The 18099-nt window shown below is 43.3% G+C and overlaps 1 protein-coding gene across 7 annotated transcripts in view; it reads right to left on the reverse strand.

Annotated features, from left to right (window-relative positions):
* Nucleotides 1-18099, reverse strand: part of LOC115471915 (hyaluronidase-2-like) — a 97826-nt gene that overhangs the window by 46039 nt on the left and 33688 nt on the right. Inside the window, exon 1 of one of the 7 annotated variants that reach the window (XM_030205857.1) lies at nucleotides 2993-3065. The exons of 5 other annotated variants lie outside the window; for them this stretch is intronic. The gene's annotated coding sequence lies outside the window, so the exon portion shown is untranslated. Of the gene's footprint in view, nucleotides 1-239; nucleotides 313-2992; nucleotides 3066-18099 lie in introns of those variants that run through there. One more of the 7 variants, XM_030205859.1, reaches the window with a different exon arrangement.

Here is an 18099-nt window from a genome sequence, read left to right on the forward strand (position 1 = left end):
AAAAAGGCAAGTGTCAGGTTTCCAGCTTCAAAGCTATTGTTTATCAATTAAAACCATTGATACCAAAATGATTCCCAACATGCGGCACCCTAGTACGTTAGCCAGTGTCCTGAGACTCTGCTAGCAGCTGGGTTTAAACTACAGCAGGGAAAGAGATTCCTTAGAAAGACCACAATACCCAGGGATATGGGTCGGGGGGGGGGAGGGGGGGACAACACACTGTCACTGTGAGCTCTTACCAGATAGGTCAACATGTGTGGGTTGATAGAGGATCTGCCTGGAGGCAGGAGATGGACTAGCTGACCTCTTCCCATTTTCTTTCAGTCCTATTTTTCTAGGATTCTCAGAAATTCCTTGGTGGGTAAGTTCTCATTAAAAGCTTTACAGAAGGGATTTCCAGCACCAGTTCTGAACATAATGGAAAACCAACAGTCTTACCCGGGGGGGTGGGGGAAGAGGGGGAATCCTCTCCAATACACACATTTGCAAAGCCAAGACTATCACTGAACCTATAAAAGAGCATATGAAACTAAAACACATTTTGTCATGTGCATGATTTCATCAATTCTACTGAGCCAGAACGCTAAGCTCCAAGAGAGATGAGAGGGATGCACACAGGGACTTGGGGAAAATCCACTATTTCTGGGATAAGCAGTATAAAATGTTTTGTACATTTTTGGAATCTTGCCGGGTATTTGTGACCTGGATTGGCCACTGTTGGAAACAGGATGCTGGGCTCGATGGACCTTTGGTTTTTCCCAGTATGGCAATACTTATGTACTTAGGGCTATGCAAGGGAGAAAAACAGGCAGCCATGTACACACTACTCCTGTGGGAATCCTATACAAAAAAAAAACCAAACTTTAAAATTCTGCACGCTTTCATTTGTAATTTTTGTGGAGAATCCCCCCCCCCCATAAACCCTGAACTCCAGATTCCACACCCCTCCCCCTCAACTTTGGTTGGAACTCCACCTTTTTCAGGATAGACCTCTCCCAGCTTCCTCCCCCCCTCATTTCTCTGCCTGCCACAGCTCCCCCTCCTTAACTTCCAACAAGATTCTCTGTCTGTCCCCATGGTTTGTCCCCCCCTCTCCGCAGCTCTCCACCCCAGGCATCATTTCTTGCATTCCACCCCCTCAGTAGACAGACACCTATAACGTGCTCGCTATCCCCTGATGGCACACCATCAGTTTTTTCTCTATACTCATCACCCTTCCTTCAGCAATCATACAGCAAGAGGAGGTGACAAATGGCTGCATAGCCAGCTGTGTCCTCCCCACTGCTGCAGACGCCCAACTACTAATTTCAACCACGGGCTGTACGGAGTCTTAGAAGGTTCAAATCAGAAGTTGAACCCGGGACAGCAAAGCAGGATTTTGCCCAAACGCCAGCCACTTGCCTACTCCTCCTCCTCCTCTCGTCCCTATGATCACTGCATGGGTGGAAAGGGGGGGGTGCAGGAGAGAGGGGACCCATTAGGTCTGCTGCTTCTGCCTCCTGCTCCCCAAGTGTGGTGTATTTGCTCTGTATCTCTCTTGAAAAAATATCTGCAGGGTACGTCTTTTACAAGGAAAGGAGAAACAGGGTAATATGATAAAGACGTTCAAATATTTGAAAGGTATTAATCTGCAAACAAACCTTTTCCAGAGACGGAAAGCTGGTAGAACCAGAGGGCAAGAATTGAGGTTCCAAGGGGGCCGACTCAGGAATAATGTCAGGAAATATTTTTTCACTGAGAGGGTGGTAGATTTCTGGAATGCCCTCCCACGGGAGGTGGTAGAGATGATAACAGTATAAGAATTCAAACACAAAGGAATCCTGTTTAGAAGGATCGGATCGAAAGATAATTAGGGGAGATTAGGTAGGAACGCCAGTGCCGGGCAGACTTCTACGGTCTATGCCCTAAAAATAGCAAGGATAAATCAAGATCAGGTATACATATGATGTTTCACTTCATACCATATGCAATGAGTTTATCTTGTTGGGCAGACTGGATGGACCGTACAGGTCTTTATCTGCAGTCACCTACTATGTTACTAAGTTTACTGAAAGGATAGTCTCTGAGGAGCAAAGGTAGCAAGGTTGGGCAAGTTCTGTCAGAAGAGGCAAATCCAGTTTTCAAAAGTTTATTAAATAAAACAATGTGACAGTGGCTCTTCCCTTCATTACATTACTACTACTAATTGTTTCTATAGTACTACTAGATGTACACAGTGCTGTACAAATTATATGCAAGTACTTTCTCTGTCCCTCGTGGGCTCACAATCTATGTTTTGGTACCTAGGGGAATGGAGGGTTAAGTGACTTGGCCAGAGTCACAAGGAGCTGCAGTGCAAATTGAACCCAGCTCCCCAGGATCTCTGTCCACTGCACTAACCATTAGGCTACTCCTCCATTCCATTATCAATCCACAAAAAATATTAAAAACTTCTGGTTTTACATCAGACACAGTTTCAGAAAAATACAACCACGATCAAAACAAAATGCAACCAGAAAAAAAAAATAATATATATATATATATATATATATATATATATATATATATATATATATATATATAATCTGACTGACACATTGGTGCTCACTTTCAAAGAAGACAGACTTACAAAGTTACATAGGGGCTGATTTTCAAAGCACTTAGACTTTAAAATTTCCATCGGTTACCATGTAACTTTCTGTCTAAGTGCTTTGAAAATATGCCTCTATGTATCTTTGTAAGTCTAAGTGTTTTGAAAATGAGCTGCCTTATGTATCAGGACGCCAAGATTTCATGTATTTGATGTAATCGGCATAAAATGCAGCTGCACCTCTCAGACTGGCAATAGCCTGCTCTGCATGCGGTGGGACAGCTGGAGATAAGAATGTTTGGCATCTTGAATCTGGTCTCCAGGAAATTATTTTCAGCAACTTTGGGCAATCTGTTCTCCAAAGAGTGACAGACAGGACAGCACAGCTCAGCCATGCCTAAAATTCCCACCACCCAGCCATACCTTTTCATGAAAAAACGTGCGAACCAAGCTGGAGGGCATAGATACATCTGCTTTATCAGAAAGTCTTTGATGAGAATGGCTGAAAGAAAGGAACCAGGTTACGCTGATGCAGCACAATATTGCACTTGTTTACCTGCTGGTTCCAGGCCAACAACAAGTTGAACCGGTCCCAGGACTGCCCTATTATTCATCCATGGATACAATGGGAAAAACCAGAAATGAATATCTAGGCTAATGCGGGGCTGGTGGTTGGGAGGCGGGGATAGTGCTGGGCAGACTTATACGGTCTGTGCCCGGAAAAGGACATGTACAAATCAAGGTAGGGTATACACAAAAAGTAGCACATGTGAGTTTATCTTGTTGGGCAGACTGGATGGACCGTGCAGGTCTTTTTCTGCCGTCATCTACTATGTTACTATGTAATCTGGTAATTGTTAGACTATCCAAGATGCCTTTCAACAAAGAAGCACCATGGGACATGTAGTTCAGAAGACTATCTTTCAACATGGCCTCCATGAACCCAGTTTGTAGCATGAAGTTTATGGGTAGTAAGTAAAGGGCATATTGGAGCCCCCAAAAGAATTGTTTGTCCCTTTTCCTTTTTTATTTGTATTTGCAGTCCCTGGGGAAGCTAGTGTGAAAAGTTTTTAATGGCTTTATTTTACAAACAAGTTGTTCAGTCGGTATGGATGGTCTGGGGCAGATATAGAGGCCCGATCCTTGATACAGCCAGCGGGCGAAACATGACTTACCTCCCACAGGTTACGTTTTTGAGTTTAAATATACTTTGAAGATATTATATCTCATCTAAAGTGAAGGTGAATTTAAGTAACAAGTATTATATGACAAAAAAACAATTACAAATTTTCTTTGGACCAGTGACGATTTGGGAATTGTGACGGAGGAAAAGTCTGTATCTCCACTCAATCCCGCTACCGAGGCCCAACAAACCCGGTTCATAACTTGCTCTTGAAGCTTTAGAAAACAGAAATGTGCAAGAGGTGGGAATCCTTTGAGTTTAAGGCCTATGCTTAAGCTTCCATATAGAAGTTTCTGCTTCAGTGGATAAGGTAAATGCCTAGGGTAGCACGTATCAAATGGGGCAGACAACATTCTTTAAATGTGAAAATAGTATGTAAGCTTCACCTGTTACTGGATGTCAAGTTTCAAGTATCTCTTTTATTTGATATGCCACTGAGGGTGCATACCATCAGCGCAGTTTACAACTTAGTATTTAGGAGAAAACATAATGGAAAAGAACTACAACATATATATAGGACAGTTGAAGAAAAGAAAAAAAATAGGAGAAGGTGTGAGGTACGGCTTCCTAAAGGAAAAGTCCATAGACCATTATTAAATTGACTTGGGGAAAATCCACTGCTTATTTCTGGGATAAGTAGCAAAAAATGTATTGAGCTTTTTTGGGATCTTGCCAGGTATTTGTGACCTGGATTGGCCACTGTTGGAAACAGGATCCTGGGCTTGATGGACCTTTGGTCTGTCCCAGTGTGGCAATACTTATGTACGAGGGGGAAAAGGAACACAGAGGAAAATAAAGTCCTGCAGACTATATGTTGGGAATATACCTCTCCAAAACGAAGACCCTAATGTCAAGTAGGAGGCCCACATACTTGCTTAAATAGATGGGTTTTAAGGGTTGCTCTAAACTCGGAATAAGAATATTGTAGCCACAGGTTGCAGGAAGAGCATTCCCAAGAAACTGAAAACATTGTTTTCCAAAAAGTAGCCAGTGCCACCTGTTGAGCAGTCAGGACTACCAGGAGTCGTTGGTCTGAGGAACGCATGTCCAAGTGAGGGAATAAAGTACAGTAATCGATATTGTAACAGGATAGGAGGTTGCCCAGGGTGGAGGGTTTTATAAATCAATGTTAAGATTTTGTATTGAATACGTATATGCACAGGGAGCCAATGTTCTTGTTTAAGAAGAGGGGTTAAGATGGTCATATTTCTGACCATCAGTGATTAAATTAACTGCCACATTCTGTAATACCCGGAGGCGCCGTACCTCTCACTGGTGCAGACCGATGAATAGTGCATTGCAGTAGTCAATATTGGAAAGGACTAAAGCATATACAAGAATACAAAGGGCATTAGGTGCCAGAAAGAGAAGGAGAGTGCAAATCTGATGGAGTTGATAGAAACCCTTGAAAATAATCATAGAGACATGAGCGGAGATAGTGAGGCCAGAATCCATAGAAACACCTAAGATCTTAAGAAAATCAAATCCTGGAACGGGGGTATTGAGTAAACATATCCGATTTAAGGTAGAAGGAGTAGAAAGTATGAGAGAACAATTGGCCTTCACCTTCCCAAAGTTCAGTTTCAGTCCATTCCAGTTTAGGTGTAAAAATAGAGTAAACCAAAGAAGTGGAAGGATCAAAGGGTACATATAATCTGTATGTCATTCACATAGATAAAAGGTGTGAAACCTGAATCGGAAATAAAGATTGCCAAAGGGACCAGTAAGATATTGAACAAATACCAGAGCCAATAAGCATCCTTGAACTCCACATTGTAGCGGAAAGGGTTCTGAGAAAGTGTCACGCCAGAGGACACGGTAAGAACGATCGGAACCAGCACCATGCTGTGCCAGTGACTCCAATTTGCCTTCAGCTTTGCAAGAGCCAGCTATAATCTACTAAATCGAATGCTGAGGAAAGATTAAAAGTAGCAAAACACTCAAGTTTTGGGATAAAGAAGGCTGCAAAGTGGCAGGTAGGGCAATAAGGGCTGATTCGGTATTATAGAAAGAACAAAAGCCCATCTGATTAGGGTGCAAAGCGGAAACCGTGTTTACATGACCTGTTAAGAGCATCAATGCTAGGGATTCTGCTATTTTAGCAAGAAAGCGCAAATTGGACACTAGGCGAGTTAATGGCGTCCTGAGTTGAAGAGTGGAGGTCTTTCTGGTTAGGTCGCACCATAGACACTTTCCAAAGAGATGGGAATTGACCCAAAGTGAAATTAGTAGATAAGATAGAAGTGATCTAGGAATGGAAAGTAGGGATTGAAAGTTTGACTAAACTGGAGGGACAGGGATCATGTGGGGCAGTAGTAGATTGAAAGATCGGATAATTTAACAGAGGAAGGGTCCTTGAAGACAAGCATGGAGATTCAGCACTTAAATCCAGATCTGAGAGCTGAGAATTCTTAATGTAGATAGTGGTCCAAACATTTGTTCTGTTACATGCAGATTGTTGTAATGGGCTATATTATGTTTACATTTATTAAAATTGATGACAATAACTGTTCGGTCAGCATGTTTGGTGTTGCACTAAGACTGGGGGGGTTGATCCTTGATATAACCACTTGACGGCGAAACATGATTCATGTCAGAATGAAAAAAACCTCCGTAGCCGACATTCACAAAAAGCTAAGTTACTTCACTACTACTTATATATTGAAAATTTATTAAGATGAAGGAAGCGTTTCCTTTAAATGAACTTTGATAAACCAAAAAAAAAAAAAAAAAAAGAACTACATAAAAGAATCATAAGGACCAGTGATGGCACTGGGTGTCTTCAGATTGGAAAAGATGGTATTCATCTGAGCCCCATACTGAGGTCCATTAAAAAAAAACAAAAAACTTTTTTTCTTTATCATTTCAGTTTCAATATACAAGCTTGTTTTCATTTAAGAGTATCCAACGATCACATCAGGTTACAATCAAATATACATAATAAAAGCACAATACCACAAGCTACACAAAACAATCAACACATTACAAAGTCAGTATATCATCTGCCTGATTACATAACTGAGGGTATGCTGATGGTATGAAGATGGTAATCTGCCTCCCCCGACCCCCATTATTAAAAACTTTGTATTGGCTCCTGGTTAACATCCAAGTAATATTGTACACTTTGCCTTGTGTTAAGCTTTAGTGGTGGTGGGGAGGGAGCATGTTTACCGAACAGAATCACTTATGCCCAGATGATCGAAAGCCCTGCGCTGTTCCAAACAGCGCTCTAAAAAATAGTGCTGGAACAGCGTGGGGCTTTACCACCCCTATGATCAGAGATGACAGCATGCAAATTTATGCACGCTATTATCTCTGATTGTAGGGTAAAGTGCAGGAGGATTGTGCCTAAGTGCATCTCCCAAAACTTATTTGACAGGTCTGGGCTGTCAAAAGCCCAGACCTGTCAAACACTGGGGCTGGAAATCCATGGGCCACCAGACCCCAAACAGCAAGTCCCGACGGGTCTCCAGTCCGTCTGACCGCCCCCTAAAAAAGCCCTGGTGGCCCAGAGGGCCATAAATCAAGCCCCCCCCCCAACCTAGCAGCCCTCTTCCCTGCCCCCTCGTACCTCCTCTTCCAGCACCGCCTTGAAAATGGGGGCACCCAGCCCTGCCCAATGCATCCTGGGATGCACTGGGCGGGGTTTCACACCATATGGGCTATATGCTATTTTAGAAAAAAAAACTGAAGACCTGGCTTTTTGCAGTATACAGATTAGTAGGGGTGGCCTGTGGCTGTGGTAGGAGGCTCTGGGGGTTGGCTTTGAGGTGTAGGTTTTGGGAAGGTGGTACTGGAGGAGGCAGTTGGAGGTATTCTTTATAATGTTTACTGTATTTGTTTTAAGTTTCTTAACCACATTGGATGACATCAGGAAAGCGGAATGTAAAAAATGTAAAATAAAGATACTCTTATATAGTGCTACGAGGCACACAGTGTTATACAGAAGTACAAGAAGAGAAAGAGCGAGTCCCTTCTCTATGGAAATGTTAATGCAGTCCACTGATCTACTGGACAGCTGAAGATAGACCCCCCCCCCCCCTTCCCAATGATCCCAAATAAATACTTTTAGAAAATAACCTCCGATATGCTCACTCCAAACAAACATCTGTACAGGTACCCCTTGCTCTAATGCTTACATAGGTTGCAGGAAAGTCAGAACTAGCCCCCAGGTCTATTCACCCTGTCCCTGTCAAACAAACACTCAGATTTGGGGGGGGGGGGGGGGGATCTGCAAGATCAAGACAGGCAAAAGGGGGAAAGCAGCAGCGCTTAAACTACTGGAAACGCAAGCGGTGTGGGCGATCCTGGAAAGAACACACGGTGAATCCATTTACATGGTTGTCATCTACAGACCTGCAGCACAGACAGAAGAGTTCAAGACATTTATACCCTAATTCTGTACAAGTCGACAAAAATTGCACGCGCCCAATTTGTGTGTGTGACAATTGAATGAGGCTAATTAGCGCCAACTGGCTTTTTAACAAGCAATTATTGGCACTAATTGGATTTAATTAGCATTTACGCGCAATCTGAAAAAGGGGACGAGGAAATGGAGAATGGGTGGAACAAGGGTGTTCCTAAAATTAACACATGTTGTTAAAAAAAGGGGATCCACGCTAATTTAGACATGTATGTTAGTGCCATTGTTCATTATAGAATGGGGATACTTTAAGCGTGGTTTATAGAATAGAGCTTTTTCGGCAGCATATATAAAATCTAGTCCTTAGTCAAAGATATATATATATATAACTGAAGTGACTGGGGAGGTGTCTACTGCAGGAGATGGCACTGGTGATATTTAACCCTGAGAGGATCTGAACAGAATTTTGTATGAGGAACAACAGGTGAGAATGGGCAGCTGTGTCGGAGAGCAAACCTGCTTCTTCTGCTGCTCCACCTCAGTGTCAAAGACCACAACCCTTCCTAAGCTTTTCGAGGCAGGAGGCTATGGAGCCAGAGCAGCCATTCAACTGCATTCCCATAGGGAAAGGGGGGACTGGACTAAAGAGGTACAGGAGGGAGTCAATGAGATAAATGTGTTGGGCAAAGATCATGGACATGGAAGACAATGTTTTAGAAAATCGTGAGGTGGTCAATCACCAGTGTCAGACAGATGAAGGGAAGGGAGAGAAGGAGGAAAGTCAGAAAGACAAAGCAAGGTTAAATTACTTTTTTTCTCCACTCTAAAAAGATACGATTATGTGATGTTGGGAATTGACAGATGGATGACAAATTTGAGCTTAAACTCTTAGCAGGAGGGTTTTATCCTAAATCAAAATGACAGGAGATGTGGAATTTTTATCTACTATGGCTTCCCTTGTTCCAACCTTAGGTCCCAAGCTTTGGTTGCTCACTCAGTGCTCTGCTTGGGTGGGGAAGAGGAAGATTTTTACACCACTCTAGCCCTTTCCCTTATATTACAAGGGCATTGTCCTCAGGATTTCTGGCTGAAATGTACAATCTCTCCCTCTCAGCAGGGGCGTAGAGGCAGCTTTTGAACTGAACTAAGAGGGAGATGCACTAAAAATCATTAAAGCCCTTCCCTTACCGATTCCCTTAGCGAATCGGGCATGCATCAAGGAAAAGGAATGCAAATGAGCTGCTCGTTCTAGCTCACTTGCATTCTCTATTCCATCGGTAAACAGCGGGCCAGTTGGCCGGTTGAACATGCGCAGAGCAGCCAAGCGTTATACTGGCTGCTCTGCGCATGCCAAGGACGTCCTTTATAGACATCCTTAACTCTAAAAAAAAAAGTTAACGGCACGTCCAATCCTGCTGCACAAGGGCTTAGCTGCCCCCCAGCACCGTCTCTGGTTTCCTGCCTGTGCATCTCTGTGACTACTCCTTGCCCCGCTCCCTCCCCGTCTGTGACGGTCTCTTTCTCTCGCTTGATCCCTCCCTTCCTCCTGCCTCGCTCCCTCCCTCCCTCCGTGTGTGATCCAGTCGGCTGCCCAGAACTTTCAGCCTGTCAGCAGCTGCTGTAACGGGAGAGATCGCTCTAGTCCGGGATCCAAGAAGAACGCAGAGCTCCCTCCTCCAGGTCTCTCTCAGCCAATCACAGCGCGTTTAGCTGTCACTGGTTTCAGCTAAACGCGCTGTGATTGGCTGAGAGAGACCTGGAGGAAGGGCATAAGCAAGCACCCTTGAAAAAAAGCCCGTCCTGCTGGTCAGGGACCTCCTTCTAAAGTGCCTAACAAGGACAACCCTGACGAGCACCCCCCGAGGTCCATAGCAGAAAACCCTCCAACACTGATCCAGCAGTAGTGCAGAGCGACCACAACCCCCCTGTTTTATGACTGTGATGAAGCGCCCCTCCCCTCCCCCTTCTGTGTGTGTGTGTGTACAGGAGATGATTGCTTTGTTAGGGCTCTACTGCTGCTATCCTCCTCCTGAGCTGTAAAGGACATCCAAAAAGAACATCTTTGGAGTGTTTTTTTTTTTTTTTAACAGGTGAAGGACGTCCAAAAAGGACGTCCCTGATGACACTTTTTTTTCTTCCGATTCTCTCCTTTGCCCCAATGAGAGGTGTAGACCTCCCGTTAGGTTTTCCACGGTAAGGGGATCGGAAAACGGTAGTGCATCTCATTATAATAGCCTTGCAATAGCCTTTGGATCATCTGCATTCCGTTTTCGTTAGCTGCTACCGTGATCGGAAAATGGCTCGGAGAAGCCTTTAGTGCATACCACGGTTTACTACTTGCTTGTTAAGTTTAGTGCATCTGGCCCTAAGATGGGGATAGAAAAAGAATAGGGTACATAAGTACATAAGTATTGCCACAGTGGGACAGACCAAAGGTCCATCAAGCCCAGCATCCTGTTTTCCAACAGTGGCCAATCCAGGTCACAAATACCTGGCAAGATCCCCAAAAAAGTACAAAACATTTTATGATGTTTACCCCAGAAATAAGCAGTGGATTTTCCCCAAGTCAATTTAATAACAGTTTATGGACTTTTTCTATAGGAAGCCATCCGGACCTTTTTTAAACCCCAATAAGCTAACCACCATTACCACATTCTCTGGCAACGAACTGCAGAGTTTAATTACACGTTGAGTGAAGAAAATTTTACTCTGATTCGTATTAAATTTACTACTTTGTAGCTTCATCGCATGCCCCCTAGTCCTAGTATTTTTGGAAAGAGTAAACAAACGATTCACGTCTACCGTTCCACTCCACTCAAATCAGACCAAAGTCCCAATTCAAATTTGCCACTAGTTTCCAAGTCTCCAAAAAACAGAAGTCCATCGACTGTGGCATGACTGGTAGTGTTTTACTAGGTATTAATTTCAACCTGTACACCGCCTTGTGCTGAACTGGGAAGAAAGTTTAGCAGGCCTTAAGCCAAATCAGACTGCTACACGAGATACTGTATTCAGGAATACTTGGGGCCAGATATGGAAGGCGACATGGGCGAGGATGAGGAGCTGGTCCCAGGCTGCATTTAGAAATTTGGCATCAGATCTCCCAAAACTGGACAAATTTAAACGGTACCATGATGTTAATGTAGTTTAGGATTTTATGCTCCGTTTATGTTTGCTTTAATGCATTGTGTACATTATGTTGCAAGCAGTTGAGGATAAGTACATAAGTAATGCCATACTGGGAAAAGACCAAGGGTCCATCGAGCCCAGCATCCTGTCCACGACAGCGGCCAATCCAGGCCAAGGGCACCTGGCAAGCTTCCCAAACGTAAAAACATTCTATACATGTTATTCCTGGAATTGTGGATTTTTCCCAAGTCCATTTAGTAGCGGTTTATGGACTTGTCCTTTAGGAAACCGTCTAACCCCTTTTTAAACTCTGCTAAGCTAACCGCCTTCACCACTTTCTCCGGCAACGAATTCCAGAGTTTAATTATACGTTGGGTGAAGAAACCTTTTCTCCGATTTGTTTTAAATTTACTACACTGTAGCTTCATCGCATGCCCCCTAGTCCTAGTATTTTTGGAAAGCGTGAACAGATGCTTCACATCCACCTGTTCCACTCCACTCATTTTACATACCTCTATCATGTCTCCCCTTAGCCGTCTCTTCTCCAAGCTGAATAGCCCTAGCCTCCTTAATCTTTCTGCATAGGGAAGTCGTCCCATCCCTGCTATCATTTTAGTCACCCTTCACTGCACCTTTTCCAATTCTACTATATCTTTCTTGAGATGCGGCGACCAGAATTGAACACAATACTCAAGGTGCGGTCGCACCATGGAGCGATACAACGGCATTATAACATCCTCACACCTATTTTCCATACCTTTCCTAATAATCCCAACATTCTATTCGCTTTCCTAGCCGCAGCAGCACAATGAGCAGAAGGTTTCAGTGTATTATCGACGATGACACCCAGATCCCTTTCTTGGTCCGTAACTCCTAACGTGGAACCTTGCATGACGTAGCTATAATTCGGGTTCTTTTTTCCCCACATGCATCACCTTGCACTTGCTCACATTAAACGTCATCTGCCATTTAGACACCCAGTCTCCCAGTCTCGTAAGGTCTTCTTGTAATTTTTCACAATCCTGTCGCGATTTAACAACTTTGAATAACTTTGTGTCATCAGCAAATTTAGCGAGGTAATTAAATTTGCTGATGACACAAAGTTATTCAAAGTTGTTAAATCGCGACAGGATTGTGAAAAATTACAAGAAGACCTTACGAGACTGGGAGACTGGGCGTCTAAATGGCAGATGACGTTTAATGTGAGCAAGTGCAAGGTGATGCATGTGGGGAAAAAAGAACCCGAATTATAGCTACGTCATGCAAGGTTCCACGTTAGGAGTTACGGACCAAGAAAGGGATAGTAGATCAAACATTTTAAATAAATGGGCCATTGGGTCTGTCAGCTATCGTTTTGTCACCAGCTGTGCTGGTGGTCAAGCTTGAATCTGAGCCCACTTCAGAAAGCCTCTCTTGCTACAGCTTCCCCTCCCCCACCCCCCTACAGTGAGGGGATGGCATCTGCCAAAGGCAAGGCCACACAGGGAGGGACAGAAAAAACCTGTCAGTCCTCTGCAGAACGTTTCCCAGTTACATATCAGACAGAAACAAGTCCATTTGTTATTTGTCGAAGAACATGAACTAAAAGCAGCATTTTTATATAAAGTAATATTCGAGTTACTGATGTTCTTTTCCTAGGTAAAACCTCAGCAGGTGTTGTTGTGTTTCACAGTGGCATTTCAGCTCTTCAAAAACTATTATTAAAGTCACAGAAAAGCCTGCAAGATGAACAAGTTTTGACTAGTTTCCAGCCATTCCTCTCACGCAGAATTTCCAGACTCATTTTCTGCCTGTTATTAATAAAGGGCTCCTTTCACAAAGCCGCAGGAGCGATTCCCGGCGTGGCAAACGCAACGAAGGCCATTCAGTTCCTATGGGCTTTGTCTCATTTGCCACGCTGGAGTCACTACCGCGGCTTTGTAAAAGGAGCCCAAAAATGTATCAGTAGGGGCTAGGTGAAAGCTATTATACCTGGTCCCCAGACAGCACAAAAGTAATTCAAAGAATGAGGCTGAGGGGCGTCCTATGGACTGTCAGATTTATGGCAGCATAAGCCGAAGCCAGCAGTGTCTACCCTCCCATCAGTTCAGCATAGTCGGAAACCACCTTTTCAAACTCATTCAGGGGTCCTTTTACTAAGCCTTGTAGGTGCCTAAGCACGCCTAACGAGTGTCAATTTGGAGTCGTGCATCTGCTATGCACACCGGAAAATAATTTTTATTTTCTGGTGTGCGGCAGAAACCGGGCGGTAATCGTCATTCTACGCATGAAGATAATTACCACTTGAGACCTTACCGCTAAGTCAATGGCTGGCAGTAAGGTCTCAGACCCAAAATGGACGTGTGCCAATTTTTATTTTGCTGCACATCCATTTTTAGCAAAAATTTTAAAAAGGCCTTTTTTACAGGTGCACTGAAAAATGGATCTGAGCATGCCCAAAACATGCGCCTGCACTAGCACAAACCATTTTTCGGCGCAGCTTAGTAAAAGGGCCCCTCGATGTAGGGCTACTGACCATAGTGGTACAAGCACAGTTGGATTCAGTGGTGTAGCTATGGGGGGGGGGGGGGGGCTCTGAGGCCCCCAGTATAGCTGGCTGGGGTCTCCAACCCCAACCCCCGCCAGCTGACGAGTTTATATGTCCCGCGCTGGTCTCGCACTTGCTTCCTCTCCTGTTTCCAGTCGCACCGTGCATGCTCTCATTTTAATGAAACTGAGCATGCTCGCGCATGCTTAGTTTCATTAAAACGAGCGTGCAGTGCACGGTGCGCTGAAAACAGGAGACGAAGTAAGTGCGAGACCAGTGCGGGACATATAAACACTTCAGCTGGCGGAGGTTAGGGACCCCCACCAGCAAAGGTATCTTGCAGCGGCGGGGGGGGGGGGGTGGCAGTGGGGGCGGGCTAAAATGTCCCCCCACACACACTTTGGGCTCTGGACCCCCCTCCCGCCGAGGTCTGGCTACGCCCCTGGCTTGGATTGCTGTAATTTGCTTTACTTGGACTTTCCAAATGTACTTCAGACAGTTCAGAACGGGGCTGCCAGGCTAGATGTAATGGAAAAACTTTTGACAGGGCCTGTTGCTCTTAGATCTTATGTTGGCTTCCGGTCCAGGCACGAGTTCAGTTTAAATTACGCTCCATGGTTTACAGAATTTTGTCAGGATCTGAGCCCAAGTACATTATTCCATTGCTAAAAGTCCCTCCTCAGTGTATAACACTGCACAGAAGCGATTTTCCTTCTGCAAAGGGTATCAAGTCAAAAAGTATTTCAGTTACAATTCTCCTATCAAGCAGTGCTATGGTATATTGGCATTTATAGCCCACATTATCCCAAACAAGTCTGAGTTCAAAAATACAGGATACATAAAGAATAATGCATAAGAAAGTAATTTGTTGTAAGAATCCAGTTTTACAATACAGTATCAAAGGTACTGGGATAATTATGGATGTTTAACATTTAGAAAATCTATTATGAATGAGAAATTGTACATGAAGCAAAGAGAAAGTTAATGGTAAATAGAGTAATAACCAATTCAGGTAATAATTAGCAGTTTTGAGATTCGGTTGTCTGAAAAGGAACGATTTGAGGATTTTGCGGAATCCAGTATATTTCTTATTTTGGGTGGTAAAGGTTCCACCGTTTGGTTCCTAGGTAAGTGAAGTCTGCAGAGCAGACAGTTTTGTAGATCACTTTTTTGCAATTTGGGAGGTGTAGTCTGATAAGATCGCCCTTAATTACAAAGCAAATCAAGGCGATATACAACATTGGAATAATCTGCCTAATAAAGTCATATGAGAGTGTAATTAAACATTTAGGAAGAAACTAAAAACGTATTCTAAAATTTAAATCGATAAGGAATTACTTACAGTTGTATTATGCCAGGGGTTCTCAACCCAGTCCTTAGACACACCCAGCCAGTCAGGTTTTCAGGATATCCACAATGAATATGCATGAGTGAGATTTACATGCACAACCTCCATTATGCAAATCTCCCTCACGCATAGTCATTGTGGATATCCTGAAAACCTGACCGGCTGGATGTGTCCCGAGGACTGGGCTGAGAACCCCTGTATGATTCTGGAAATACTCAGGAGCCAGCGAAGATGACTATAGATAAATTAAACAATGATGCTGTCCAATCTTAAAAGTTTATCATCATCAAATCAGACTTGACACGGCCGTGTTTCGGCCCTATAGCCTGCCTCAGGAATCTAAACATAAAAACATTAAACATATATAAATAAATAAAATATACATAAAACATGTATAAAATGCAAATCCAAAAGGTAACATAATATTAATAAATGGAAAACACAAATAATATCTGGAAATTACCCTATCATTATCAAGGACAAATAAATTGACATAGCGAATTTAAACAGAGAATTTAAAATGATAACTTTTTGTCGAGTCTGATTTGATGATGAATCCGATCTGATGATGATAAACTTAAGACTGGACAGCATCATCGTTTCATTTTTCTGTAGTCACCTTCGCTGTCTCCTGAGTGATTTTATCCCTGCAAAGCTTTGGTTCTTCTGTACTTCTTATTCTGGAAATAACCACCTTCTTGTAATTCAGGATAGTAACAGAGTGGAGGAGTGGCCTAGTGGTTAGAGCACCGGTCTTGTAATCCAGAGGTGGCCGGTTCAAATCCCACTGCTGCTCCTTGTGATCTTGGGCAAGTCACTTAACCCTCCATTGCCTCAGGTACAAACAAACAGATTGTGAGCCCTCCTGGGACAGAGAAATACCCAGTGTACCTGAATGTAACTCACCTTGAGCTACTACTGAAAAAGGTGTGAGCAAAATCTAAATAAATAAAATATAAATGTCTGATTGTATTGTATTTGGGGAGACCAGCATCTACCTGGTCAGCTGATAATCTGAGCAGCTGGCTCCTGCCAAAATTGAACAGTTTAGTAAAATGAGCAGTAGAATAGGGATGTGGAATTACAAGAGATGCAATATAAAACCCTGCACAGAGAGCAGCATATAACCAGAGAATGGGGGTTGAAGCTGAAACTCCAGGAGAAGGGAAGGAACCTACACCAAATGCAAAATCCATCCAGAGAATGTGGTAAAGGCAGTTAGCTTAGCAGGGTTTAAAAAAAGGTTTGGACCGTTTCCTAAACGAAAAGTCCGTAGACCATTAATAAAATAGACTTGGGGAAAATCCACTGCTTATTTCTGGGATAAGCAACATAAAATGTTTTGTACTTTTTTTTTTTTTTTGGGGGGGGGGGGGGGGGGGGGGGGGAGGTCAGGTATTTGTGACCTGGATTGGCCAGGGTTGGAAACACGATGCTAGCTTCATGTTGGTCTGTCCCAGTGTGGCAACTCTTACGTACTAAGGACACAACCATATTTTCTTAGAATGTGCTGGTTTAACTGAATTGTGATGATATGCTTTGAAAATGCTTGAAAACTTGGTTGATAAAGGCATGGAATGGACATATGGATTGTTGCTGTTGGCATATAAAAAAGAAGTGTTGACAGAAAAAGGACTAGAGACCACAGAGCAAATGTACACAATTGCCATTCTTTTTGGCAAAAAAAAAAAAAAAAAAAATGAACCTGTCAGTGAAGGAATGGTTACATGTCATGCAAACACATCGCCTGGAGTCAGCTGGAATAGAAGAGACACACAAGCTTTCGGACTCAATTCCAAAGAAAGTATCGAAAGGGACCAGAAGCTAGAGCGTAACGGGTATGGTAAGGGATGGCGGAGGGCCTAGAAGAGAATGGGATGGGTCAAGAAAAGGGTGGAGGGGAAGGGGGTAGTGGGGAAGCCATGGAAAATGCAACATTACTGGGCATCAAGGTAGCCTAGTAGGGAGAATTAATTTGATGAACGCTCTGGTTCAGGGGCTTACTGTGACTTATGTTTTTGACTTGGATATGTATCAAAATGTATTGTGTATATTGTGCTATCCAGTGGTACCAATAAAGAATACTTAAAAAAAAAAAAAGAATTAACATTATAATACAGCTTTGGATAAACTAGGAAGGCAGATCAGAGAAAAGATAATGTACCAAAGCCAAGAAAGAGGCACCATGGAATAGGTAGCCAGCATCTGTCCCTCTCAGAAGAGTCTGGGACAGGAAGTTCCTACGGTTGCAACCTGTCTCGAGTTTCCCCCCCATGCCTCATGCTCCATCCATGATGTTTCCTCCGTCTACAAGATTCAGCACATCAGGAGTCCGAGGTCTCATGTGCAATACCTGACTAATTCTTTAAAAGAAAGTCATCTATAAAAATTCCGCTTTTCACTAGTCCAACATGGTTACTATCTGGTCTAACATTTCATTGCACTTCATGGAGTTTGTAGAGCAAAGGAATAGCTGCCCAGCAGCTGAGAAGCAGCAAAGGCAGGATTTCAATTCTGCTTCGCCTACTGGTTGTTGTAGTGACCTCAAAAGAGGCAGATTGCATTTGTACCTGGGGCACAAGAGGGTAATCATTTTTATTTCTGTAGATTTTGAAAAATTCAAGCACATGCATGTATGCGTACCAAGTAGTGGGTATAAAAGAAACTGCACGTTTGCCTGTGTTAGATTTGCCTTGAAAATCCAGCCCAAATCGGAAAACAAAAATTTTGCACATGCTTGCAAAAATAAAATGACTCACTTAACCCTGGAAAGCATGCGCAACGTAACTGTTTAACAAGCTAATCGGCGACGATACTTAACCAATAACGGCACTAATTAGAATTTATGTGCGCAACTTTCTAAGCACATTCTGTAAAGTGGTGCGTGTAAATTCTAATGCACTTGACGTGGCCATGGGGGGGCATGGGCGGGTCGTGGGCATTCCTAGAAACTGCACACACCGTTACAGAATATGCCTGA

The sequence above is a fragment of the Microcaecilia unicolor genome, chromosome 6 (genome assembly GCF_901765095.1).
Source record: "Microcaecilia unicolor chromosome 6, aMicUni1.1, whole genome shotgun sequence".
Classification (NCBI taxonomy): Eukaryota; Metazoa; Chordata; class Amphibia; order Gymnophiona; family Siphonopidae; genus Microcaecilia; species Microcaecilia unicolor.